Source organism: Arvicola amphibius, chromosome 9 (assembly GCF_903992535.2).
Source record: "Arvicola amphibius chromosome 9, mArvAmp1.2, whole genome shotgun sequence".
Taxonomy (NCBI): domain Eukaryota; kingdom Metazoa; phylum Chordata; class Mammalia; order Rodentia; family Cricetidae; genus Arvicola; species Arvicola amphibius.
The window spans coordinates 8525716-8552869 of NC_052055.2; the positions used below are offsets into that span (position 1 = coordinate 8525716).

General features: G+C 37.7%; 1 long non-coding RNA gene across 1 annotated transcript in view; it reads right to left on the reverse strand.

Annotated features, from left to right (window-relative positions):
• The window catches only part of LOC119823417, a 102160-nt gene that overhangs the window by 51350 nt on the left and 23656 nt on the right, over window positions 1-27154 (reverse strand). Inside the window, exon 3 of the long non-coding RNA XR_005286949.1 lies at window positions 5140-5298. This is a non-coding gene — a long non-coding RNA (uncharacterized LOC119823417). The remainder of the gene's footprint in view (window positions 1-5139; window positions 5299-27154) is intronic.

Consider the following 27154-nt stretch of genomic DNA (forward strand, 5'->3'; position numbering starts at 1 on the left):
CTAATTTTAAAATCACAAACATGAACACACACACACACACACACACACACACACACACACACACACGGGTCTCCATCTAAGCTCAGCCCCAATATTAGCAAAGAAAAGCTGATTTAAAGGTACTGTAGAACAGAGGGCAAGTTTCAATAGCATTTAAGTCTCAAGCTGGAAAACATTAAGTACAGGGTCAATTCAAAGTTCTTATAGAGAATCGTTAAGTTTGACCTAATCTATAAGCGCTGGTGCTTCCACTAATTCCAGTCACCTTGATCCTTTGAGTCATTACTCACAGTGGGGATCCTGCTATAGCATGAGAAGATCAATGTAAGCCCATCTCTGTTACTGGAATGTCTTACACTGGAGAAGTTAACATCTTCGTATGGAGGAGGTTAATCACAACCATCTCTAAGTCAAGATGAAGACTATCAGGAAGCCAGACTAAGAACAATTAAAATGTGGAGAGATTAGAGAGCAGGGCAGCAGGAAGAGAAATGCTAGTTTATAAAAAGAAAAAAGATGGAAAGGAAAAGCTCTGCCAACACAGAATGACGGAAACAAGAGAGTAGAGAGACAAAGGGAAAATGTAATATGGCAGATGCCTTGTGTTCGAAAAGTTAGGTAACCACATGTACTTTCAAATGAAGGCCTGGTTAAAAGACAGTAACCTGGAAAACATGGGCACTTTCCCGTATGAGTCTCTGCACACACAATTCCATATTTCTCAATGGATTGAATTTAGAAGATCTATAAACTCAGATGAGAAAGGCTCTATTCTTACTTTCCTTATAGCCAGTCAAACCTAGAACTTCCTATAAAATGACCAACAAAGCTCACTTACTAGTAAGCTTGGAGCATGTCATGGGTTAAAGTTATTTGTATTTTCATAACTATAACTGGTAGACACTGTAAATTGCCTTTTACACTTATTAATTCCCTGGAATTGTACTGGTTTCTACATCTGCTTTTTTAAATAGCTATATGAAATGTGTCAATAAACAACTCTATTACCACATCATTGATTTCTATATTAATATTTTTATATCTGTATTATTATTGACTTCTTTTGTGCTGTATGTGTTTTATCTCCAACATACAAAAATACATTTGGGAGCAAAAGTTCAGTTGCCCTTAGATTATTATCAATTTAGGAAGACTTTCATGTTTATAGCTTTTTCTTTTTTAAGTACAACATGATCATTTTTAATAAAAAAGAAAAATTAAATAATATAGGTGTGTGTGAGTAAAAAACAAATGTCTTTTGTTATTTGCACAGATTCTTCTCTGTCCAGCTCATTTGTTATGAGATTTTTCTAGACATATTTAAAATTTTATCAGATAATTTACTTTAAGTATATAGACACAGGTAAACACAAACACAACATACATAAAATTCTACAGCCTAATAGGGTTGCCCACAGATTTACCTTATTTTTTATTACAGATTTTTGGAAGACAGGGTTTCATGTAGCTTAGGAGAGCCTTGAGATCTCTATATTTCACTGCGGGAAAACTGTGAAATCTTATCTGTCTTGCCTCTATCTGCAGAGTCGCGGAATTCCAGGCATCTATAACCACACCCAGTTTATATGGTGCTGGGAATCAAACACAGGCCTTTGTTCAAGCTAGGCAAGCAGTCTGTCCACTATGCTACATCCCTTGATGTCTCATTATTGTTTCAATTGATGCATAATACTTCCTAGTGTTGATATAATTACACAAATTGTTTATTTTTATTGTCAGAGAAACAATAGGCATCCTTTCATATAAGTGATATCAAAAGATTTTAAGATTCTTATGACATAGGTACTAATTGATGTTAATGGGTCTCTCTTTAATAGCGAAGAGAGGTCCTAATGGTCCCTACCAGTAGGGAAGTTATGAATCCGTTATTTTCTGGACCACAGAGAATTCCAACACAGAGAGCTAGAAGGCTGAGATACAGAAAGAGACACCCAAGGAGCACAGTGCTGTAACTGTTTCAATGGGCAAAGAAGTGTGTTGATTGTTCACACGGCTACAACTCTGCCAACTGGATATAATTAATGTCTGCTTGAATACGCACTTCTGGGTACTTCTGAATTTATCTGCTGCTTAGACTGCTCCAGTGCAATTGCTACTTTAATGGAAATTTGCATTGTTACACTTAAATATTTATATTGTTATACATAAATTACATTTGAATGTAATTTACATTATACTGTTATACTTAAATAAAAATTGCATTCAAAAAATCATACTTCTTTATTTTCTGAGAAAATCATCAATGCTCTTTTCATGTTTTCCTGTGTGAAATTCATTATACCAAATATTAATCTTATATGTTTACAGAAAATTTTATTGTTCTCTTTAATTTTGTAGTTGTAAAACTATGCTTGTCTTCTCAGTGTTTATAGAATGAGTATTTTCTTTTGATGCCAAGAACTTGGCGTAACTTTGTGCATTTTTATTCCTAGGAATAAAAAAAAAATTTTTCTTTAAGACTTTTTATATTTTTCATTAACGAAAAGCCAGGCTCCTGCCTACCATATTAGTCTTTTCCTTTTTAACTCCGCTCCTTTGCTAGCTTTAAAGGATTAGCTTTCGTTTCTCTGTGGTTAGACTGATCAGGCTTCCCCGCTTGGAATTCTAGCTATGTGTCACCTTTCAAAGCCTTTTCTATTGTAAGTTTATTAAAGACACTTATCCAGGTTCCTTTTAGACTACTTTTATGGCTTAAATTTAATATTTTATCCATCTGGAATCTATTTTAGGATAATGAGTTAGGTAAAATCTGGCTTAATTAGTTTCCAAATGGCTAGCCAGTCATCAAAACACAATTTATCGACTAATGAGTGTTTCTCCAGTAGCTTGTACTGAATTCTCCAACATGCTCAATGCTTTCTGACACGTGCCAGTGATCTTATTTTTGTTTCAGTATGTGCTGTTTTAAGTCCTGAAACTTTGTAGGTATTTTATATTTAGCAATGTTATCTGTTTCTTGTTTTTAATTTAGACTTTCCCTGGTAATACACAGACACAATTGAAACAATGGTTAAATCCATAGGTTAGAGATAAATGAAATAACACTTAATCTCTTTAGAAAATAAATGTGTTTTCCTAAATATTGATATCTTCAGCTGAGTTTAATGTTTTTGCACTTTTTAAAGAAAAGCTTGGTTCTGATTCTTAGCTTCTATTGAGACTTACATTTTTTCTTTGTATAAACTTAAACTACTTTTAAATATGTATAGGAAATCTATTTATTATTATGATTATTTTATTATTTATCTTTTAAACTAATAGTTGAGTTGTCATTGCTGGTTTGCCTCTTTGGATCCTACTAGACAGATAACTATAACACTTGAAAATACTGGCTCCATATTTTATAGTACTGTATTTTTTTTCATTTTCTTGCTTAATAACATATTTTCCAAGATAGGGAAAACATCAAAGTGTAAGGAAGAGGATGGGGCAGTTTTCTAGGGACCATATCATATTATGACTCTTACATAAAAGAAAATGCTACGTACTTTTGATCCAGGGGAACCACTTTTGTGTGTAGTTTTCACCCTACAAATCATTAGGGAGTCATGATGTTTTCTAGGTGAGCATTCACCTTCTGCTCATAACTGCTTCAATAATATTAAAGTAAAAATTGATAGTTGTGGACAGCTATAAATAACCAACCTAAAGGCACTCACTCAATCATGTTTTTAAACACTTGTTTAGCTTCGTTTTGCCAGTAACTTAAACCATGTGGAAAGGACGCATTTTTCTGTATATATACATTTTTCAAATTGCTTTAATGGCAAATGACAGCATTGGGTATGTTTTTATTAGTTTGTATACTTTCAGAGATAGAAAGGTGATTTTTTTTATCAATGTAACATTAAACAACAACAAAACCATGTACCTTCTTAAAGCAATGACTTTTTTTTTTTTAACCTGTGTTAAATCGTGTTTATGCAGCAGAAACTTCACTGGATAGCCCGCTGAGCATTCAGCTCTATTCCATCTGCTGGAAGCTAATGCGTCAGTGACGAGACACATCTATTAAAGACCATTTGGTGACTACTCTTGGGACCCTGGAGTTGAATGCATGAATAGATTTCCAAATTCTCTGAATGTCTTCAGAGATCTGCTTGTGAAACTGAAGACTGACCTTCATACCATCTAAAAAAAACACTCATTTAGTTTGCTGGCAGAGATGTTGTGTGGCAGCCACAGGATTGGATAGGAACAATACACAGAAAACATCTGTTTAAGAGATCAATAACCTAATCTAACAGGGGGTAGGAATGAGAGTACCACCGAGTACGAGACTTTGAATAAAAACACTTATTTATATGACATAAAACTAGCCATTTTCTCCTTGGTTAACTGGCAATGGGGGTGTAGAGGGGGAAGATGGGTGATGGGGATATGAGGAGTCAAAAGGTTAAGTTAGAGCAGGGATGGAGAGGGAGAGCAATGGAAGAGATATCTTGATAGGGGGGTTATAATGGGTTTGGGGAAAAATCTGGTGCCAGGGAAACTCCCAGGAATCCACAAGGATGAGCCCAGCTAAGACTCCTAGCAGGAGAGGAGAGGGGCCTGAACTGGCTTTCCCTGTAGTCAGACTGGTGACTGCCCTGCCCTCAGAGCACTTTCACCCAGCAACTGAAGAAAGCAGGTGCAGAGATCCACAGCCTTGATGCCCCGGGAAGGATCTTAGTCCTGCCTCAACTTGAAATGCCGTGCTTTATTGACTCCCAAGGGAGGCCTTACCCTTTCTGAGTAGTGGATGGGGGGAGGATTAGAAAGGAGGCAGGGGGAGGGAACAGGAGGGGAGGAGAGGAGGGAGGGGAAACTGTGGTTGTATGTAAAATAAATATTTAAAAAATGAAGAAAGAAGGAACATTGTCCTTTGCTTATGTGTATAAGAGCTCTTTTCTGAGCTATTGAACACTTGGGCCTAGACCACGAACAGAGATGAAAGATGTGATAGATGTTAGAGGGTAGAGGAAGCCGTGGTGGTGACGGCTTAAACAATATGTTGGATAGCTAGGTGATTCTACAACTTTCCCAGGCGAACATAGGGGGCTCTCATCTAACTTGGCAGCGCTACGGTATTTCCCCACCATTAGGGATGGACTGAATTGGTAATATATTTATACTTACTATTACGTTTTCGCTGAAAAATTGGTCTTCCTGCACAGGTTCCTGCTCTAGATGAGAAAAATGTCAGAGTGTCAAAATTTGCTGTGAAGGGTCAGTATTGATGCTTAAGGAATCCTGAATCCAGTCGCAAACAGAAAGATTTTCATAAGGCCCAGGAATCTAGGAAGAAGAAAGAGAAAAAAAATTAAAACTACCAAGTTGCAGTCTATAGTTTGAGCATTGCAAAGCTAACGGGGCCTACTAAGTGGTGAGACAGCACCACGAAGGGCGTCGTTCATGCTGCCGATGCTTCAGACACTCGGACACTCGTAGCTGAGCTATCAGTTAGCTCTGGAAACCCGAAAACATAGAGAGTGCAGGACAATTGTTTTTTTTTTTTTTTTTTTTGGTTTTTCGAGACAGGGTTTCTCTGCAGCTTTGGAGCCTGTCCTGGAACTAGCTCTTGTAGACCAGGCTGGCCTCGAACTCACAGAGATCCGCCTGCCTCTGCCTCCCGAGTGCTGGGAGACAATTATTTTTAATAGCTTTTAACATTCTGTCCACTGATCCCTAAGTAGATACATATGATGCCATTATATGACCATGTTCATTTTATCAAACTGATATTAGGTTAAAGGTATAGGATTTTTATCAATCTCAAAATTGCATAAAATTTCCAATAAAATGACATATTTGGAAAGCATCACACACACACTTTATAGAAACCCAGATTTCAAACATACTATGATGATTAATACTGCTAGTTGAGTTGTAATTCTGAATTTAGTTATTTCCTGACTAATTATTTTAATATCTACTAGAAAAGTAATAAGAAATAGACATCATGATTTTAAAAATGAGTTCTAGAATTTAGTCTCAATAGACTGTATTCCCTAACTTTAGTTCATGGGAATTTGAATAAGAAAAGAACAATTAAAATTGTAGTCTTTAAATGCAGGTACATTCCACTGAAGTGCCCAGTAATTATTTGGTTTATTTAGGGACTGTATTAAACAGGTTTTTGTTGTTCCTGTTGTTTTGTTTTGTGGAATATTTCTGAAAAATATTCTTCAAAAGGAAGGTTTAGTTTGGCTCACATTTTCAGAAGTTTCAGTCTAAGCCTAGCTAGAACCTCTTCCTTGAGCCTTGGTTGCTTGGGTGGTAGAAGTATGTGGTCAGAGTCTAATTAATTCATATTGTCAAGGACTCAGAGAGAGACAGGGACAGACAGGAGATGAGGATAATACGTAGTCACTAGGACACAGTGCCACTAACCTTGACTTTGTTCACAGAGGCTTTAACTTCTAGCTTTTTCTAGGTCCTCATCATGCTATGATATCCTGAACCTGTGAAGGCACAAGGCCAATCCCCTCTTAATGATTGGACTCATCACTTTGAGACCAAGACATTAATACATGAACCTTTGAAAAGGGTGTTGGTATCCAAACCAACATTTTGCCTTCACCGGAGAGAAATGCCAAGCTAGATATAAATGTCCTTATAATTTCCTAGCAATTAAAATATTCATTTTAAACATACTAATGAAAATCATCCCCTCATTCTTAGTACCAGAAAACTGCTAGTAGTTTATGGAATTAACCAGAGTAGTTTTAGTAATGAGACAGAAATTCAATTTAACTGATTTGGGGGAAACTGGTAATTCATTATTGATACACAAAGCTGTGGAGGGATATAAAGATAATTCATGGAGTGAAGGAAACATTGAACTGCTACCAGGAATCTGTTCATTTCTTTGCTCTTAATTGATTTTTTTCTTCCCCCACTCTTTAGCCTTTGCTTTGTTTAGTAAAACAAAAAAATTAAACAACAACAACAACAACAACAAAAAAAAACAAATGGTCCATGCAGAACAGGGAAGTAAGTTACTGATCAGCAAGCCACTCTGTCTTTCTATTCACATCAGTGCCTACTGTCTTAGATCTACAAATCTTAAGTGCTAAGGTTGATCTTCTGAGGTCAAAGACTGAAATTTCCTAGTTTAGGAAATCAGATGATTTGAAAAAACAGAAATTTGTGGCTAATTTTAAAACTCTATTAAAATTTCCATTTTTTTAATTATTTTTTATAAAAAATTTCCATCTCCTCCCCTCCCCCTCCCCCTTCCCTCCCCTCCCTTCCACCCATACCCCCACTCCCTCCCTCTCCAAGCCAAAGAGCCATCAGGGTTCCCTTCACTATGTTAAGTCCAAGGTCCTCCCAGCTCCCCCTAAGTCCAGGAAGGTCAGCAACCAAACTGACAAGGCTCACAGAAAATACGAGGCTCCTCTGAGCAGTAGCGGATTAGGGACTCCATCTGTGCAGGATCCAGACAGACTGACAAACTCAGAGTGATATTACTACTTTCAACTAAAAAGAAGACGAATGAACACATACCCACTTTTATTTTGTCCCCAGCTCCACCAAAAAGGATGAGAAAGTGAATTTGCATTAAAATAGACCCCAAAGAAGAGAAGACAGAGGAGAAAAAAATTAGCACAAGATTCTTGAAGCTGTTAAGCAGCTCATTAGGTGGTAATGATTTAGCCAGTCTGAGAATGCTAAATCTCAAACCAGCAGCAGAAATAATGAAGTTTATAGCCTAGTTAGCATCACAGAATGCCAAACTGCAAGGAATTAGTAGCTTGAACGTAGAAATTATTGGCAGAAGGATATCTGAAAAGCAATGAAATGCTCAACCTCTTCTCTGCAACTGGAAGATTGCACCAGCCCATGATAACTAAAACTCTGAGGTTTATTGGTTCTCAAGGAAAATACAACAGGGCTCTAGAAGGTAGTTCTGGAAAAATGGTTGTCCCCCAAAATGTGTATCAAATCCTGGAATTGGAAGCATATCAACAAAGTATCATAAAGTTATTCTATTGTGAAGACAACGGTCGTTAAATTACACCTCATGGTCAAATCTTGTCAAGTGTTGGTCTCTGCGTTTTAATATGAGCAGACTTTCAAGTTTACTGAAGATGAGAGCAAAACAACTTCATGAGCATAGAGGAAAATAAAAAGCAAAAGGAAAAATGTAAGGTATTGGAAGAAGCAGAGGCTATGCAGTGGGAAAAAAGATTGATAAACATTCAAAGCCTCAAGAGATGTGACGATCATGTAAACTGATAATAATCTAGAGTTCTTAGGAATTAAAAATATAAGCAGGAGAGGTTAAATGGGGAGGGCCATGGGAGGGCAGTGGGGAGGTGGGATCTATGTGATTAATCGACACTGAAGACTTTTGAAATGCCATAAGAATGCGCAATACTTCAGAAACTTCCCCAAATACATGTACAAAAGGAATTTAGATGGAGTTATCCTATAACAGAGGTACAATGCCTTCGCACCCCAAACATTATATACTTTCCCACGACACTTCCAATTTTCACCATTTCCCATCACCATTCCTTCCCAAATTATGTGCTCTGTTTAAAAAATATTATTTTTATGAACTCTCTGAAAAATTCAGAGAATTTATTTTTAACTTATTTGCCTCAGTCATCTCCCTATTTTCTCCTAGATCCACCTCACTTCCTTACTCCCTAACCTACTGTCCTTTTTACTTTAATACAACCTATGGGATGTGTTGGTGCTACCCTTGTACTCATGGGTTTGAAACCATCTTGGAGCAAGGCCAACATAACTGGGCCCTCACTCTTTAAGAGGACTAACTCTCCCTTCCCTGGAGGCCACCAGCTGTTTATCACTCCTTAGTTAGGGGTAGAAGCTAGGAAATGGCTCCCCAGGCTGGAATGTTGACTGACTTGGTCTTGCCTAGGCCTTGTGCAGGCACCCACAGCTGCCCTGAGTTCAGGGTGAAGCAGTGTTGTCATATCCAGAAGGCACACGTATAACTACACATCACTAAGGACTGGTCAAGGTGCAGTCCCCCATCATCATGATCCGGGCTGCAGACTCTCTGCCAGACGTCTCTAACAAGTTGGCACAGCTGCGAAATTTCTCTCTGAAAGACAAACCATCCTTCTGCATGAGTTTCTTAGGTAAATTCCAATTTCTTGGGGTCCATTATTTTAATAGTTTGATAGTTAGAGAAGCCCAAATGTCTCACTCGAGTATTTTCATTCTTGCCATGTAAAATACGGGGTAAGTCTTTCCACCTCACTCAGATATCTCTGAAAGCACCCTCACGCCATGCGCAGACATTTTCTTCCTAGGTGATAGGGTTAATCAAGTCTATGACTGATCAGCTATCTTAAATCCACTCCTTGACAAGCTGAAGCCCAAATATATCACTAACATCTCATTTCTGTTCGCTCAAGTATCATGTTTATCCCATAATGCAAAAATAAAATACATTTTATGCATCTCTAAAAGCCTCCAATATCTCATTAATTTTAAAATTATTCAGACTTTAAGTTCATAATCTTGTCAGAGACTCAGTTAAACTCTTAACAGTGAGCCCGTACAAAAGAAAAATGTTATATAATGTCTACACATGACATAGCATAAATATTCCCAACCCAAAATGAAGGAATGGGGGCATTCCGACTTCAGATTCGAGCAAAGCAAGAACAAAACCCCAGTAAGACGAACACCAAACCCTACAGCTCTATGTTGGTCATCTGAGACTTCGATGGCGGCCTCTCATCTCAGGAGCTTGGGGACTCTGCAGTTCTGCTTCCTGGAGCATACTTGCCTACTTCTAGTGTTAGCTCCACTTCATCCTTGTGGTTTTCTCAGCTCGTACCTCACTGCCCGCCATCTTCAACATGCTGGAATCTCCACTGCAATTTAGGCTTCCCTAGCTCAAGGCAATGGCCTCTTAGGTTCCTTCGAAGGAATCTGTCCTTGCTTCATGTTGCCTGGTTTCGGCAGCTTTCTGGAACCTTGGTTAAGTCTTCATCGTCTTTGCACTCTTCCGTTTTGTATGCCTGTAAAATGAACACCGTGTAGAGCATGCCGCCCTGTTTCTCCGCAAGCTCAAGATGTAGTCTGGTCCCTTTCGACCCAGCGGTAGTGTTCTCTGGGACTTAAATGGCTGAGGTTTTTGATGATTTTTTTTAACGTTTCTAAGCCGTTGGAATTTCTAAAAACTAGAAAAACCCTTTAGTGGTATATTTTTTTCTCAGTGTAGGTCCTTTCAAATGAATTTGCACTTTCACAAATTGTGGCTCTTGATAGGTAGAGTCTTATTCTCAGGACACCTTCTCTATTGTCCCATTGAACTATAGGTTTTCTTTAATGACGTTGATCCTTTTAGTAATCACAGCCGCTTTCTCCAGGAATACCTTGTCAGCAGCTCTAAACTTGTTCACACTCCTGTCTTCCCCGACTGCACTGTTTCCATCTCTCTCTTCTCCCTTTGCTCTTCTCTTTTACTCGTAGTCCTGGGGAAGGTCAGAGAACTAGTCAGGCTGAAACCTGAATGCTGTGATAGCTTGAATTTCCTCCAACAAATGAGTTCCATGACTTTTAAATGCCATTCAACTAAAGTGCTACAGGACATGGCCAGAATGAAGCAAACCCATGTGAGAATTTACATTAATGTCCTCCAGCACAGTTCTCAATAGGCATCCTTGCTCTGCTCTGAAACTTCCCAAAATAAGCCTTCGATGCCTGTATTAAATTATCTATCTGCTCTTCCAAACTCCCATAAGAAGTACTCACCAAATTTTCTTTCCATCCTAAGACTTTTCTAGACTTCGAGGCCAAGTTCTCCCACATTCTCTTTTCACATGCCAGTTCCAAATATCTTAGGACCAGTCAGGCACCCCACAATAGCCATTTACCCTCAGTATCAATTATAAGTATTCGTCACTCTTCTCATTGCCATCACAGCACAGCTGACCAAAGGACCTCACCAAGGACCTATGTTGGCTAGAATCTGAGAGTACAGTCTGTCACCATGGGACATACAGGGCCTTGAGATCAGCTCTAGCTCAGGCAAGAGGTGCATGATCACACTGGGTCCAAATTCAGAGGGACTGAGAGATGAATGTTGGTGCTTGTTTCTTCCTTCTATTGAGTCCAGTACCATCTGCACTCAGGGTGTATTTTTCCTTCTCAGTGTCCTCATAGACATACTGTGAACTCTGTCTTCTAGCTGACTGAAATTCAGCCAAGTTAAAAATCAAGATGGTTCACGATAAAGAACATGCCTTTGAAAAGCATCTACAAAGTGACAATGACATCATCAGTGAACAACGAATAACTGAAACTGTGTCATATCTATAGCAGAGAGTTATGAATGAGAAACAAGTATATATATGAAGAGATGGAAGACAAAGGAGATTAATTTGCTTGACTACAACAGGAAGATATCTGTAATGTTTAGTTTTTAAATGGTAGTATATTTAGATATAAAAACAACAAAAATATTTTCCCCAACATTGTTTTCCATAATAATTTCTTTCCATAATACAGCTTATATAATCTCTATAGAATTTATTTATCTTTAACTGTTAAAAAAAGATACCTAGTGATGCATGATGGCATATGACTTTAATCTTAGCACACAGGAAACAGACAGGGTTATTACTGTGAGTTCAAGTCCAGATAGGTCTACATGACTACTTTTTGGACAAGCCAGAACAATATAGTGAGATGCTCTCTCAAAACAAACGAACTCACCTTAATTATTAATAGTATCATTATCTTATGACAGATTATTTGTGGTGTAAACTGAAAAAATTTAGCACAATTAAGTCAATACATAATATTTTTTAAATTATAAAAGTACATATTAATGTTCTATTTTATAGAATAAAGTCAAATAACCTTCCGAATTCCTTCATTTTTTTATTTTTTGATTTCTCAAGAAAGTGTTTCTCTGTAGCTTTGGAACATATCCTGGAACTAGCTCTTGTAGACCAGGCTGGCCTTGAACTAACAGAGGTTCATCTGCCTCTGCCTCCCAAGTGCTAGGATGGTCTTCCTTAATGCATTCAATATTCTGATGTTTTATCTTCACTGAAGTTTCAAAGAATAAAAATTGTTTTTAATTGCCTAATACCTCTTTAGGAATTTGGACAGTGTAGCATGATTAGAACATTCTAAGTTTGTTTTCCCTCATGCCACAAAATCTTGATGAATTTCTTCAAGTATTTTTAAAATAACAAACAAAAATCCCCCAAATAATTTGAGAATCTGCAAATTAAATAGGTCAAGAACGTTGACACTAATATAAACTAATTTGACAAAGGCACAAATTTTTGTTAGATACAAAATAGAAAAAATCAGTTTCCTCCAAATCTATTGCAATTATAATAGAACAAAGATTATTATAAATATGTAAAACAGATTGAGTGAACAACTGATAAAATCAAGAATATAGTCAGTAAATGTATACTGGCACAAGACAAACTATTGTAAAACTATGAAATCAACAAAGGGGAAGAGATGAACACAGACACATTTATTCCAATTACTTTTCATTAGTGGAACTGATTATTTCTGTATTTAGTGTTTCAGTTCATTTGTTTTAGGGCAGAGTGTTCTTTAGATATAGATTATATGGAATATTAGAAAAATTAGTTGATAATGTTAATACAAAATGAGAGAAAACCAAATAGGTGTGAGGCTGATCTGAGATGATACATGCTTAGAGACAGACGAGGCAGTATAGGGAGCGTGAAATAACAACAGGAAGCAACTGTGCAACATTTCAAGACATCTAAAAAGATGAGCTCTAAGTGAAATGCTTCAGCTTACCTCCTTTTTTGCTAGTTAGCAAACATAATAATATATATATTGTATATGTAATTAAATATATATTTAATTTTCCCCATCTCTTCTCTCCCCAAGATCCACTCCCCTCTGTTTCCTCTTCAGAATAGAGCAGGCCTCCAAGAGACAGCCAAGTAGGACAAAACAAGATGCAGTAAGACAAGGCAAAAGCCCTTTAGCCTCCATGGATTGCATTTTTAATGGTAAGTTTGATAAATGTATATTTGAAAGAGAAAATTGTGAAACAAAATGCTATGCATAGCATACGAATAAGAACTTTCAGTTGATTGGTCGTAGAGGTACAAATTTAGGATTTTGAACTTTAGGACAAGGAGAAATAGAGAAGAAAAATAATGATGTGTATTCAAAGATGGAGAGGTAGCTTAGTTCAAAACAACCTTCTAATGGTTAGTTTTCTATTCTTCCTGTTCTGTGTTGGGCATATCCCCTCTCTTCAAATGTTTTGTTTAATAAAATGTTGGCTAATAACCCAGTGGTCTTTTGTTAGTAGAGGGGAATGAATAGAAGGCTAAGTGCACAAAGAAAGGCCATGGAGGCAAGATAGTGAATCAGGATCAGGATTGGGAGCAGGGAGATGACTAGAATTTGAAGACTTTCCCATCCTCCCAATCATCGTAAGGAATACCTAAGTTTCCAGTGTATTTAGAACATAGAGCTAACCAACTGTTTTTGCTCACCATACTAGGCTGACAATGTTAGGGTCCTCAGAACTCCCATCAGTAGTTCTTTCCTTCAGCTCAAATAACGTGAAGCGTACGAGTTATAACACATGATAACTAGCTGCAAGGGAATCATGTCTTTGAATAATGACATGTCACACATAGATTTTGATGCAATAAGGGGATTAGATTTAAAAGATTTAAAATAACCGACGCTCTATTTAAGTGTTTCACAGCATTAGCTCATGTAGTTGGTACAAAAGGTCTGAGGCCATGAGTGCCGGTTCATTATTTATGAGGAGAGTAGATCTGCATACACCATAACACTTTCCAAATGACGGGAGTGAGTAAGAGCCTTCACTACACCACAAACACACATATCCAAGTCTTATGGGGGAAGGGACTTTAGTCTGCTTACTGTCGTTGTACTAAATACCAGCAAATTTATATAGGAAACAGGATCAGATTTTCGTGTATGGTTTTAGAAGTTCTGGCTCGTGATTAGACAGAATCATTCCTTTCCCTAGCCAGTGGGAGTGCGATGGCAGAGAACATGGGTGGAACAAAGCTCCTCACTGGTACAAACTCAAGTGAGACAGATGGCCCAGCGGAGAAAGGTGACTGCCACACAAGTGTGGTCACTAAAATTTGATTCCTGCAGGCACCTATGTAAATGTGGAAGGAAAGAAACAACCATATGAAGTTGTCTCCAGGCTCCCCTCCCCAACTTATAATTAAAATTTAAAAATTTTCTGGTCATGAAGCAAAAAGGAGCCAGAGTTGCATAATCTCTTTGTAAGAGCATTTTTAATGATCTTGAACACCTCTTGCTAGACCATCATTGTTCTTAGCAAGCCTTCAGCACGTCGACTCCTGGTGGCCACTTAAGATCTAAATCATAAGGAGAAGAGAGAAGACAAATCAGGCTTACTTCAAATTTGTGTATTCTCCTGAATAGGAAAATTGGCTTAACATATTATATGTAAATAAAAAAAGTAACTATTTTAAAATGTCAGTATCTCTCAGTAATCAAGATGGTGTAAAAATTGCTAAAAGTTATTGTTCATGCTTAAAGAGGTTAATCTCCCAAATGCTTCTTTCCACTGTACTTTCACGACAAATTTCCATCTACATTAACAATCATATTGCAAGCAATATTTCTTTTTTCTGTTATAAAGAGAATTGAATTTCCTAAGTGAAGTTCTATGAAGAATCTTTAAGCCAAAGCTATTAAAAGTTAGTCAATAAATATGTTATTTTATTATCAAAGGCCTGATGAAAGTATGAAACTTTAATACAAATAAGGGAGAAATTTAATGCCATTTGATTTTTTTTTTGGTTTTTCGAGACAGGGTTTCCCTGTAGTTTCTAGAGCCTGTCCTGGAACTAGCTCTTGTAGACCAGGCTGGCTTCGAACTCAGAGATCCGCCTGCCTCTGCCTCCTGAGTGCTGGGATTAAAGGCATGCGCCACCACTGCCCGGCATTTAATGCCATTTGAAAGATTGGAATAAATATTGGACTTAGGAACTGAATCACTAAAGAGAACAATTACAGTTTCTAAATGAGATGTTCATGTTAAATTATGAGTTTGTTATGTGTCTAAAAGTCTATGCATGAATGGGTGCCAAATGTGGACCTGCCTACCATATAAAATTTGATTTTCTCATAATGATCCATTCAAAGCACAGTTTTTATGCTGATTTATGTTTCCAAAGCATGCAGTCTTCCCTCCTCACATTGGTAATAACTGCTGTTTTTATAGGGTTGGTGTTGAAAAAAACCAACTGAGCTTTACTTTCTTTTTCTAGTTATAATCAAAATGAAATCTATTGATTAAAAATGGTGATGGCAAGGTTTACTTAGTGTTTTTATTTTTGTTAGTTTTCATTTAAATTGTATTTGGGATAACATATCATTTTATTTTTAATTAACTCATTCAATTCATAAATAAATCAAATATAATTTATTTATTGATATATTACACATAATATATATCATATATATAACACACACACACACACACACACACACATATATATATATGACATGGAAAAGATTCTCTTTAAGTACTTACCCACACTTAGAGCTATTGAATATAGATCAGTGTTCTATCAAATTTTCATTAAAATTATATAGCAAAGGAACCAAAAGCTACTGATCAAAACAGTACATTTTCCATTCAGATTTTCCTTTATGCATGCAATATTCCTAGGAGTCATCCACTATGATTATCTTCTTTTATCAACAGGGGTGCTATGCTGAAGAATAGAAAGGTTAGCAACGCAACTGGTAAATGAAGGAAATGAGTCCCTAACCGTTTACAGTATCAAACTTGAAAGGTCACTTTAACTTCACAAAGACCAATAAAATGCTTACTGAAGAAAACATCAAAGAAGATGTCTCAGAGTAATCTATATGAACAAAAGTATAACGATTTCTTCTATAGATGTCCCTCTCTCCAGACTGTATTTGCTCTTCATTAGTTCTAAAAATCAGAGTCTGGCATGCATTGACTCAATCAATATTTGTTCTTTTTGGTTTCTAATTTTCTTTTTATTACAAATCCAAAGCATGAAGAAGCTGGCAGATGCTTCACCTAAGGAGAGTGTCCTTGTGTTTTGTTTTTCTTGTTCAGGACTGTGTGCTCACCTGTGGGTCCTATGGGAATGAGATTCTTAAGATCTACAAATACTGCTACTAAGAGTCTATCTCCTGGGGCTGGGGCTGGGGTTGGGAGATTATCAACCAAACAATCCTATAGCCTTGTTTGCAAGACAGAAGAGTATAGTTGGCAAGGCGAACAGCAGAGTGGGCCCAGTTTTGTTCAAGGTTTCTCTGTGATCGAGGAGGTGATTTATTTCTGGCTGGATAGCTCCTGTTATTTCAACATGGAGCAAAAGATTGCCAAGGCTTATCATTAGGTTTTAGATTCTAAACAATAAAGTAAGGAACTTGCCTATACAGTTATATAAAGAAATTTAATGTTTATAAACTCTTGTCCTTGCTGGTGTTTTGTAACTTTCTCTAACCTATCCAAGTGTTTTTATTTCTAATTATATTCTGAGTTTATTCACAGTTTCTCAACATAAACATAAATTTGATTGATGAATATATTAAAAAGTACGATGACAATAACCCCTAACCAGTGTAAGGGTTTTTGTTTTGTTTTTCTAGGTTTTTTGACACAGAGTTTCTCTGTTTATCCCTGGCTGTCCTGGAACTCATTCTGTAGACTAGGCTGGCCTCAAACTCAGAGACCTGCCTGCTTGTCTCTTGAGTGCTGAGATTAAAGGTGTGCACCACCACCACCCGGCTAAAATTTTAGTGGATTTTATTGTTATCATTATCAATTACAAAGTTACTCAAAGCAATTGGGATTTTAGATGTTGTTTTACTTATCTTTGTTGTTGTTTTCTAGACAGGGTTTTTCTTTGTAGCCCCGGTTATCCTGGATCTTGCTCTGTAGATCAGGATGTCCTCAAACTCAGAGATCTGCCTGCTTCTGGGATTAAATGCATGTGATACCACCACCAGGCTAATGTGAGTTTTATATACAACTGAGAAATAGTAATTTTTCTATTTCTACAGCTTTATCCTTTTTGGAGGACTACTCTTGAAAAGAAGTGTTTGGTGATACATGTCAAATAAATGGAATTGTAGGCAATAAATCACACTATTTCAGTAGTAATATAGTTATTTGATTTGAAGACTTTGATTATTGTGTTTTAAGGACTGTGGTCATATGTTTTAAGGAATCTTATTAAACCTTATTATACTATGAATAATAGTCAAATTTGAGAATGTCTCCTTATGGAGCAAATTGACTTGGTTTTATATGTACTTTGTTTTCCACTGGGCATTATTTCAGCATCAGTACTCTTATTGCCCATTCCCCCATGCCTTATGTAAAGCACACTAAGAGTCTCCAGTTAGATGAGAATGCCCATTTACCCTGATTGTTTCTAAGGTATCATAGCAGCTGGCAGTCACACACATAGTCATAAGAACACTATACGGCCATTGTCCCTCTTGTATGACTTTGGCTTTCCCAACCCCATGTCACTAGTAATTTATTACGACTTGTTACTAAATAAATCTGATACAAGGATTCAAGAATACTCCAAAATTTTCAATAATAAAAACATGATGGAGGATTCTCATTGGCTAATAAACTGCTTTGGCCAGCCCTTAGGTGGGTGGAGTAGACAGAACAGGAAGAAGGAAGTGAGGTAGATGTCTCAGTCAGATGCCACGCCCCTCCTAAGTGAGATAAATCGCCATGTCTCTGCTCTCTGGGGCAGACTGCCATGCCTCTCCTCAGGGACACAGATGCGATGAAACCAGCCACCAGGTCAGACATGCTGAATCTTTCCCGGTAAGACACCATTCGTGGTGTTACACAGATTATTAGATATGGGTTAGTCAAGATGTGAGAATTAAATAATAAGAGGCTGAAACTAATGGGCCAGGCAGTTTTTAAATGAATACAGTTTGTGTGTTGTTATTTCAGGTGTAAAGCTAGCAGGCGGCCAGGAGCCAAGTGGCGGGATGCAGCCCACAGCTCCACCCTACAAAAACAGGACTTAAGAGGTGCAAATATAGAAATGGAATTCCTTTAAGAAAGACTAATTTTCTAGCCGGAAAGTCTGTGTAAGTGATGGAAAGCAATACTCCCTTGAAAGATTCCACAAATAACTTCTAACACAACACCGAGATCTTTTAGGTTTTAATAATGCAGGTTCTGACAAGTGATGTTCATTAATTTCTTCACTGGGTTGGATTAACCTGGAGGAAAGCTGTACAAGCAAGTCACATGGGATGGCAAACATAAGAAGATGTATGAATTCAACATCTAGGCAATCGTTTCTCTTTAGGAAATACGTGGTTCCAAAATTCCTTCACTAAAAATTAAAGCAAAACTTTGTATAAGTAACTTCCAACCCCAGCATTATTTCTGATGAGGAGAGAATAGAAAAAAACCACCATGGCCATCAGCCCTGAGAGGTGTGGCCGCGGTATTCAGAGACTGTCATCTGTGAGCTCTCCAGCTCTAACTGGCCTCCCGAGGCACTGAGGATGCTCTGTGTTTGTCACACTTGAAGGGATCTTGGCATAAACTGTTAACAGCTGTTTGGATCCTTAGCCTATAATACAAAGGGCCTGCTGGGTCTGGCATTTGCTGATGCAGTCTTGGAGTCAATGGAAAAGTCTGGCTTCTTTTCTGAGGTTCCCACAGTGTAGAATATGCAGACTGTAAAGTATACAAGAGGTTAAGAATTGCCCTTGCCTCAGCCAACTCTCTTCTCCAAGGGGACTCCAGGACTGGTTAATAATACTTCTTTTTCTTCTTTTCTTAAAGAGCTCTGGAATATTTTCACCTTCTGGATTTGAATAAAGTTTTCCACAACACAAGCACTACAATATCGCTGAGATTTATCATAAAAAGAGATTGTGATGGGGATCCCAGAGCAGAGGCGGCAGAATGACAAATTGTAGGGTGAATACAGGATACAAGCATCTTACGCTTTTTTCCCTCCTTTCTCTGTTTTCTCCCGGCCCCATTTATATTCTCATAGTGTTTCATTTTACTTTGTTTAGTTAATTTGAATTCATTGCCAACTCTTTAAAATCAGGATATTCCACGTTTGGAAAAAACCCAGCAAAACACCAGACTATTACCATTCCCTGGCAGCACAAAGTCTGAGTTCCTACCTTGCAACAAATGAGGGCTGGGCAGAGGCTGCCCTATGATGGTTGCTTGAGTCCTGAATGCCAAAGACTCACTGAAAGGTTCTTGCTTATGCATGCTCCAATGGGCTCCACTGCACCCTTCCATTAGCAATCTTTATAAGCAGAACATGCTTTTAAATATATATGTCTAAGAATAAAGAACAACTTTTCGAATAAAGAATAATAAAGATATTATGCAGAACACAACTCTCTTGTTTGAATGATAATGTGTTCTTTATTTTGAACATTTTTCTTTTAAAGAAGCAAATTATTATACATAAATCTTTATTCCTTCCAATTTGTGATCATCTTTCTGCATGTATGTTGACAACCGTGATCTTCATTCTAACTTGTTTGTTTACTTGCCTGGTTTTCTCCTATCTTGGTCTCCATATAACTGTTATTGAAGTATGGAAATACATTCACAACATCTCTGTCTAAAATTCGATGAGGATGTTCTGTTGAATTATAAACAATTCTGAACACTTTTTAATGAAGACTCTTTCATCCCATTCATCATTGTCCCTTGGGTATTATTGAGCTAGAGCTCTTATACCTCTTGATAACGTCCTGAGCCTTCTTACTATCCTAAATAGTCTCTCCATCTCCGATGTACCCTGTGCTGCTGTTTCTAGTGTATCATGTGAACAGTAATAATCACACCCCATAAGAAGGCTGTTTATCTAAATCTTTTTCTTTAACGAAATATAAATTCTATGAAGGCAGGGCACGTCTCTGTCTTATTCCTGATAACATTCTAATCACTTATACTGGTACCTGACACATAGGTGCTATTAATGTTTCAGTGAATCGATGAAAATTATTCTTCCTTCTTCCAGATGAAAGTTTCCCAGTATGTAAGCCCTGAATTCCATCCTTCTGTTCTGAAAGGAGGAGATGTGTCATCAAGTGTTGGAAAACTGACCAAGAATAAGAATGCAGCCAGACTTCTCTTGACAGCTGCGGAAAATAAGCACAAGTCTTCCAAAGTTTTCAGGAGATAAAAGTTAGTGCATCCCTCCCTTAGACATCCCCATACACTGTGCAACTTTCCAAGTGAGCTGGTCCATGGATGTCAGCTTGGATTAGGTTATGCATTCTCACAGATTCTGTGTGAGAACACAGCATCCCAGCATTAAACTATGTCCATCCTTGTGTTGCCATTCTTGTTCAGTAGCTCCAGGGCCATCCTTAGATATGAATAATTGTGAAAGAAAAGAGTTCTGGTATCACTGTAGGAGACAGAGTTCCTTTTGCAGATTCGTAGACTCATCAACACAAGAATTTAAAACAGACTCGGAGAGAAATTCAAAGGTGATGTCTTCAGTTATAGAAAGAAGAAAGAAACTACAAAAGAAGATACAAGGAAGCAGAGACTTTAGCAGCTTCCAGGAGACATGTCACTCTTTTTGATACAGAAGTCAAGCAATTTGTGAGGTTCCACAGTTGTGAAAGTCTGTGAGTTCTTATATAGTGAGAGTTGGGTAGCTGTAAGGGGACATTTTAGAAAGAATGAGAATGCATGTGTGCCAGCACAAGCAGTGTTAGGCAAAGGGAGAAGAGAGATGGAAAATGCAGGGAAGGGAGAAGGCAGGCTTAGCAGTAAGTCTGAGAGTAACTGCATGGAAAATGGCTCTTTGTGGGATATATGCACATATCTCACTAAGGAATCAGTTATTATTCCCATTTTCTTATCATATCTTTAGGCATTGCATATTATTTTTATGCTTTGACTTTGATCTGCTCTTGTGGTCATTTTTTAACTCCATCAAAGACTTCAGAAGGATATAATATTACCTATGTAAACTGGAAGTGCATTATAAACAACTTACAAAACTCTAGAATTGACAGAGACATCTTGCTGCCTGGACAGTCACCCAAAGTTCTTAATGGGATTAGTAATGGGTCCCAGAAAACAATGAATGCTTTACTCCATGGAACTGTTAATGTTTTATCTAGTCACATGAATGATAACTTTTGGGAGTGAACAGATAAACAATGAAGAGACCATCACCAGCAATCAATATCCAAGCAGGACAAGTCAGCCTTGATTCCTTCCTCTGCCACATTGCCTTTAAAATGGCCAGGGGGCTCACCCTCGTTTTCATGTTCAAGTCTGGGTATTTCCAAGGTTATAAACTCAGCAGCTTAAAGAGATGATCTGAGCCTGGGTTTTCCTTCCATCGCCTCCATCATTATTCCTACAACGGCTCGCACCTGCAGACCTTTCTGTCTCAAGATGAGTACTGCAGCTCTAAGCTGTACATTTTCATAATACCCCATGAAATGTCCAAAGAGGTACACATCCCTGTTTCTGTCACATTTTAAGCTGAGGGCAAATTTTCCAAAAGGCTCCTAGCAAATCTCCTATTATGTTAGGCCTAGTATTTCCTGCTTTTACAGGATCAATGATAAGAGAAGTGGAATAATCATTACGGGTTTACATGAATCAACATTCATTCTCGGTGCTGAAGTGAGTAGCCTATTGGGTGCCATACTGCCAAATACCTGAGCAAAATGAGCTCTATTTAGAGGGCATGGAATGAGATGAAGAATAAGTATTGAAGAGACAGTGTTAGCAACTACAAGTGAGCATCGCAATGACTCTCTTACATCTCCATGGCCTCCGGTTTTACTCTGCTTATGAGTGTTCTTTGCCTGGGGGAGTGTGACGAAATTCTCAAGTTATGAAACAGGAAGTGGATGAGCGTCAGCTTCCTCCTGACTAGAACATTTCTGAGAGAGTTCTGAGTCTTTACCAATACAGTGATGCCAGTTACCATAGTGATTAACTACCCATTCCTGCACCTTCATCATCTTCCCTCATACTGTATCCTGAGATTACACCAAAATCTTTGATTTAAAGACAGATTTCAGGAAAACTAAAGTCAGCAACTATGAGTGGCTGTCACTTGAACTCAGATGCTCATCTTCTCTGATGTCTTCCTTCACATTCAATCAAAAGTTACTTTTTCCTTTGTGGGACTCTTATATAACATAAAGCACAAAATACCATACTTTGAGTATAATCCTCTCCTATTGCATTGTAAATTTTTTTAAAGTCAGCAGTCTTTTATTACAGTATCTGTTAAGACAGTAGGTATTGACCCAATGTCTCATACATGAACAGAGTCCACAGAGCCCAGTTTATGCTTCCTGAGCCAGAGACTCAGCGAAAAACGCTGAAAAGGAACCATAATTCTTGGAATACCCAAGCCATGCCCTTGCTTGTCATCACTTCCATTACTCTCCGCTTCAGCTATTGCCTCAGAGGTGAAATATCTGGGCTTCCCCAGCCACACAAGATATGCATGTGGGGTAAATATGCTCTCTGTAAGTTTAAGTCCCTCAAGACATTTATTTTCTTTGCTCACGTTTCAACATTCCCCATCTCTGATGCAGAGCTTTTAACCTAAACATTTCCTCACAGATGGCAGATCGTCTCCAGACACACTGAACTCCTCACTGTGAAAGCCCGTAAGTCACTGGACTAAAATATGGGCAGCAGGGCAGAGGGCTCAACCGCTGCCGCCGAGAGGGAACTCTATTTGAGGAACTCTAATTCTTAGTGACATATTTAGTATATTTCCTTTTCTTTCTCTTAACTTTATTGCCTCATCAGTAAAACTGAAACTGTCTCCAAGTATTGAAACAGAGTATTTGGTATATAGGAACTCAGTGGGCCACTGTGCATTGGTTTTACCATAATTCTAAAATTTTTAATGATCCCTGGTAAAAAATATAGAAACATAGTTAATTGTTAATAAAATAGATGACAGTTCCTGGTGTAAAATGACAGTGAAAGGAATAAAAGAGAAGCAAATATGGAATCATGAGTCAAATATTTTCAGACCAGGTCAGACCCAGAGTCATGCCTATGTAGTAAGTGTCATCATTGGGTTAGCATTGGCATAGTCACAGCTGTTTTGATGCCCAGTTGGCATTCTGTTGCATTAACTAAACAACAATTATGGGAGTATGGAGAAAGGGTGAGGTTGCTCAAAGGTCACACAGAACGAACTGTGAGATGAATGGTGCCCTAATGTTCTGCCCTGCAATTGCAGGGCGTGAGGCAAGAAGAAGTTATTGCAGTCAAGACTGAGGTGTAGTTAATAGAGAACTGATGGGAGAGTTACATGCACACTTAATTTTAGGCTGCTTTCATTTGTACACGTTCTTTCAAAGGAGCAGCAACTAATTTCTATTCATTATTTTTTTTCTCTTTCAAAACACCCCTCTAGTGAAGTTCTCAAAAATTGAACATAATATCTATGTTGTAAAGACAAAATAGCATAACTAAGAATTCATAATGTAAGCACATACAAAGAGCTATTGCCCAACACTTAAAAATAGAAGATATTTATTTAGCTAATATTTATTAATTTTAACCTGTGTTCCAGCACTCTACCAGCCAATGGATATCTACAGTTAACAAACAATGCGATCAGTCTTCATTCCATCCAATGGGAATGGAGTATTTTTTTAATGAATGAATGGAGTCATTAAACGTTATGGAAAGTTGGTAAGGGAAACATTCAGGATGCTAAAACAGATTAAAATGGGAACATCTTTTAGGTTGGGCAGTAGTCAACATTTGAGGTGACATATCTGAAGTTAGTAAAAGAGATAAACTGTGCTCTGGGTTGGCACATAAACAGTGGAGTGGGGGCAGCTTGGCTCTCTTGAGCAAGTGATGGGAAGCCTGTCTGAGGAAATTGAGTGAGTGGTCAGGGGCAGGAGATGAAGCAAAGACCTGGTAAACGCTGCTTTTATCTCTGAGTCATTTCAGCTCTTCCTTCCCTTGAGAAGTGATAGGACTGGGAAACTGACATTGTTTTATTAGTAATGTTAGTACAAGTTCCATCTATTACATTCAAAGTTTATAAAGCTAAAAAGCTGAGCTTGTGTTGTGCTACAAAATTCTTATATCAGATATTCTGTCAAAAGGGATATGTGTATGTTGATTTGTCCTTTTGTGAATTAGAAAATGGTCAAAGGCTTCTTCTCAGAAACCCATACAATAAATATTATAACTATATTTATGGGAGAGTACTTGGGATTACACTTTGGGCCTTGTACATGCAAGGCAAGCACTCCACGACTAAGCTATCTCTCTAGCTGGTCTCTTTTGTTTTATATTGATATTGTGTTTTCCTAGGTTGTTCAGTCTGACCCTGAACTTACTCTGCCATTCAGGTAGTTCTTGAACTTATGATACCCTTTTCTCAGCACTTAGAATAGCTGGTGGTGCAGATCTGCTACACCAACAATGGCTTGTAGTTAGATTTAAAAGCTATTACTCACGTGGGTTATGAAGGGGCAGTCAAGGCTGCACCACACACCCTTAACTTCGAAAGAAGCTGGTAAAGAAGTTCTGTGAGCCATATTTACAAAACTTTAACACAAATGACCTCTGCTTCATCTGGGGAATAGGAATGACAACTTCAATAAGTCAGATGCTTCAAACTACTTAGTTTTATTTATTATCATTATGTGTGGATGTAATTATATGATGTATGAGCATACGTGTGTGTGTGTTGGGCACACGCACCAACACATTCCTATGGAAGTCAGAATTCAACCTAGTGAAATCAATTCTCTGATTTTACTGCTAAGCTATCTTGCTTCTTCCATCTTCTGATATATTTATATTTATATCTATCTATATATCAGAAGGAATTATGTAGACAAAATTTCACTATTACTCAATATTAACTTAGACCTAATTTTTTATTATTTTTGGCTGATTTATTTTTTATAGAAAAAATAAGTAATTTCTATGCACTTCTTAAAGAGAAAACAGTTAATTATGGTTTGATAAGAGGTAGAGAGAGAGGTCCTATTATACCTGGTTTTGAAACTGGATTTTAGTCTGAATGCTATTGATAGCTACTGAAAACCTTACCAAACTGTGGTTAAACTGTTTGGAGAGTCAGTACATTTTAAGATGTGGTGCATACCTGTGATTGCTAGGGGTCTTAGCTGGGGTCGTCCTTGTAGCTTCCTGGGAGTTTCCCTTACTCAAGGTTTCTGCCTGACCCTGAAATGCCTCCTTTCCTTGTTGGCTCTTTCAGTAATCTCCCCCCTCTGCACCCACCTGATCCCTTATGTTCCCATCCCCATATGCCATCACTCCACCCACAAAATCTTTTCTATTTCCTCTTCCCAAGGAGATCCAAGTTGGTCCTCCTTGCTACCTAGTGTCTCTGGATCTGTGGGTTGTAGCATAGTTATCCTTTACAGATAATATCCACTTATGAGTGAGGACATGCCATATTTGTCTTTCTCGGTCTGGGTTACCTTACTTGAAGAAGAACACTAAAAAGAAATCCCACACTAGCTCAGAACTGAATATAATAAAGGGGTATTTATTTAGGGGTAGACTCACAGATCACAGTCCTCTGCACGAAGAGGGAACAGGAACAAAATCACACCACTGGAAGAGAGAGCGTGCTTTACATTGGCATTTATAGTATAATAGGCTATGCCCAAGTGGGTGGGTAACTTAAAGGCTACTGGAGGTAAGAATTCCTATAGCACTCACACAGGGGATTTTTTTTTTCTAGCTCCATCCATTTGCCTTTGAATTTCATAATGTCATTGTTTTTAACAGCTGAGTAATACTCTATTGTCTTTATCCATTCTACAGTTGAGGGCCATCTAGATTGTTTCCAGGTCTGGCTATTACAAATAAAGCTTCTATGAGCATAGCTGAGCAAGTGTCCTTGTGGTGCACAACTGTACACTGAACTTCTCATCTCCTGTAACCAGGCAAGATTATCAGCGGAAGTACTGGGGCACCAGCCCAGGTACATAATTTTCAACCTACAGTCTGTCCTGTCTATGGGATGTGCTGAGGTACGGGTGGTCAGAGACTGGGAGTGGCCAACCAATGACTGCTCCAGCCTGAGATCCATGCCATGAGGTTGAACCCACCCCTGACACTACCTGGAGTTCCAGGACCCAGAAGCTGGATTGCCCAGAAACTAGTATAGAATCAAACACAACTGGAGATAAAAATCGTCAATGTAATGATGCCTAGCGATACTCTGCTATACTTAAAGACTGGTACCTAATCCAACAGTCAGAAAAGTTTCATCCAGTAACTGATGGAAACAGATGCAGAGGCCCACAGTCAAACATTAGGCCAAGCCTGGGAAATCCTGATGAAGAGAGGAAGAAATAATTGTAGGAGTCAGAGGGGTCAAGGATACAAGCAAACAAGTGTGCTTCTGATACTTAAGGACCTAGTTGCTACAATGTTTTAAAAGCTCTGATGAAAAAAGGGATTAATCTCTTAATCCCTTTCTTAATAAAATATTGCTATAATTCAAAAATGGTTTTTAGGTCGTTAATATTATATATAATGTTATATATAATGTTATATATAATGGATATTAATAGATACTTAGCAAAAAAAATCTTGGACTTTTCTGTTTTTACTCTTTTGAGATCTGGTCTCACTATATAGTTGAGGTTGTCCTAGAACTCTCAACACTGTTCAGCCATTTAAGTGTTGGCTGAACAGGTATATTAAAGAAGATAGAAATATATACATTTCATAGGGAGTAGAAACACAGTGCAGCATATAAACAGACACGTCCTGTTAACAGCAAAAGACTTCTCTTTCTGTGACTATGATGAATAAAGGAAATATAAAAGACAATTTTTATTTATAAGATTCGCTAAACTACTCTGTGGCTACATTGACAAGAAATAGGCTTAACATTAATTTATAGGAAACATTGTGATATTTATTTATTACTTTAAGGTAAATGACACTGGCTGTTTTAAAGTTAGAATCCAGTCTTAGCAAGTGTTCTAAGAGTCTTACAGATTAATATTCTACTATAATCAGAAATAGTGAAAGCAGTGTGATTATTAATACAGCACTGAAGAAAATAAAACACTTGCTCCAAGTATTTCACAGCCTAACTTT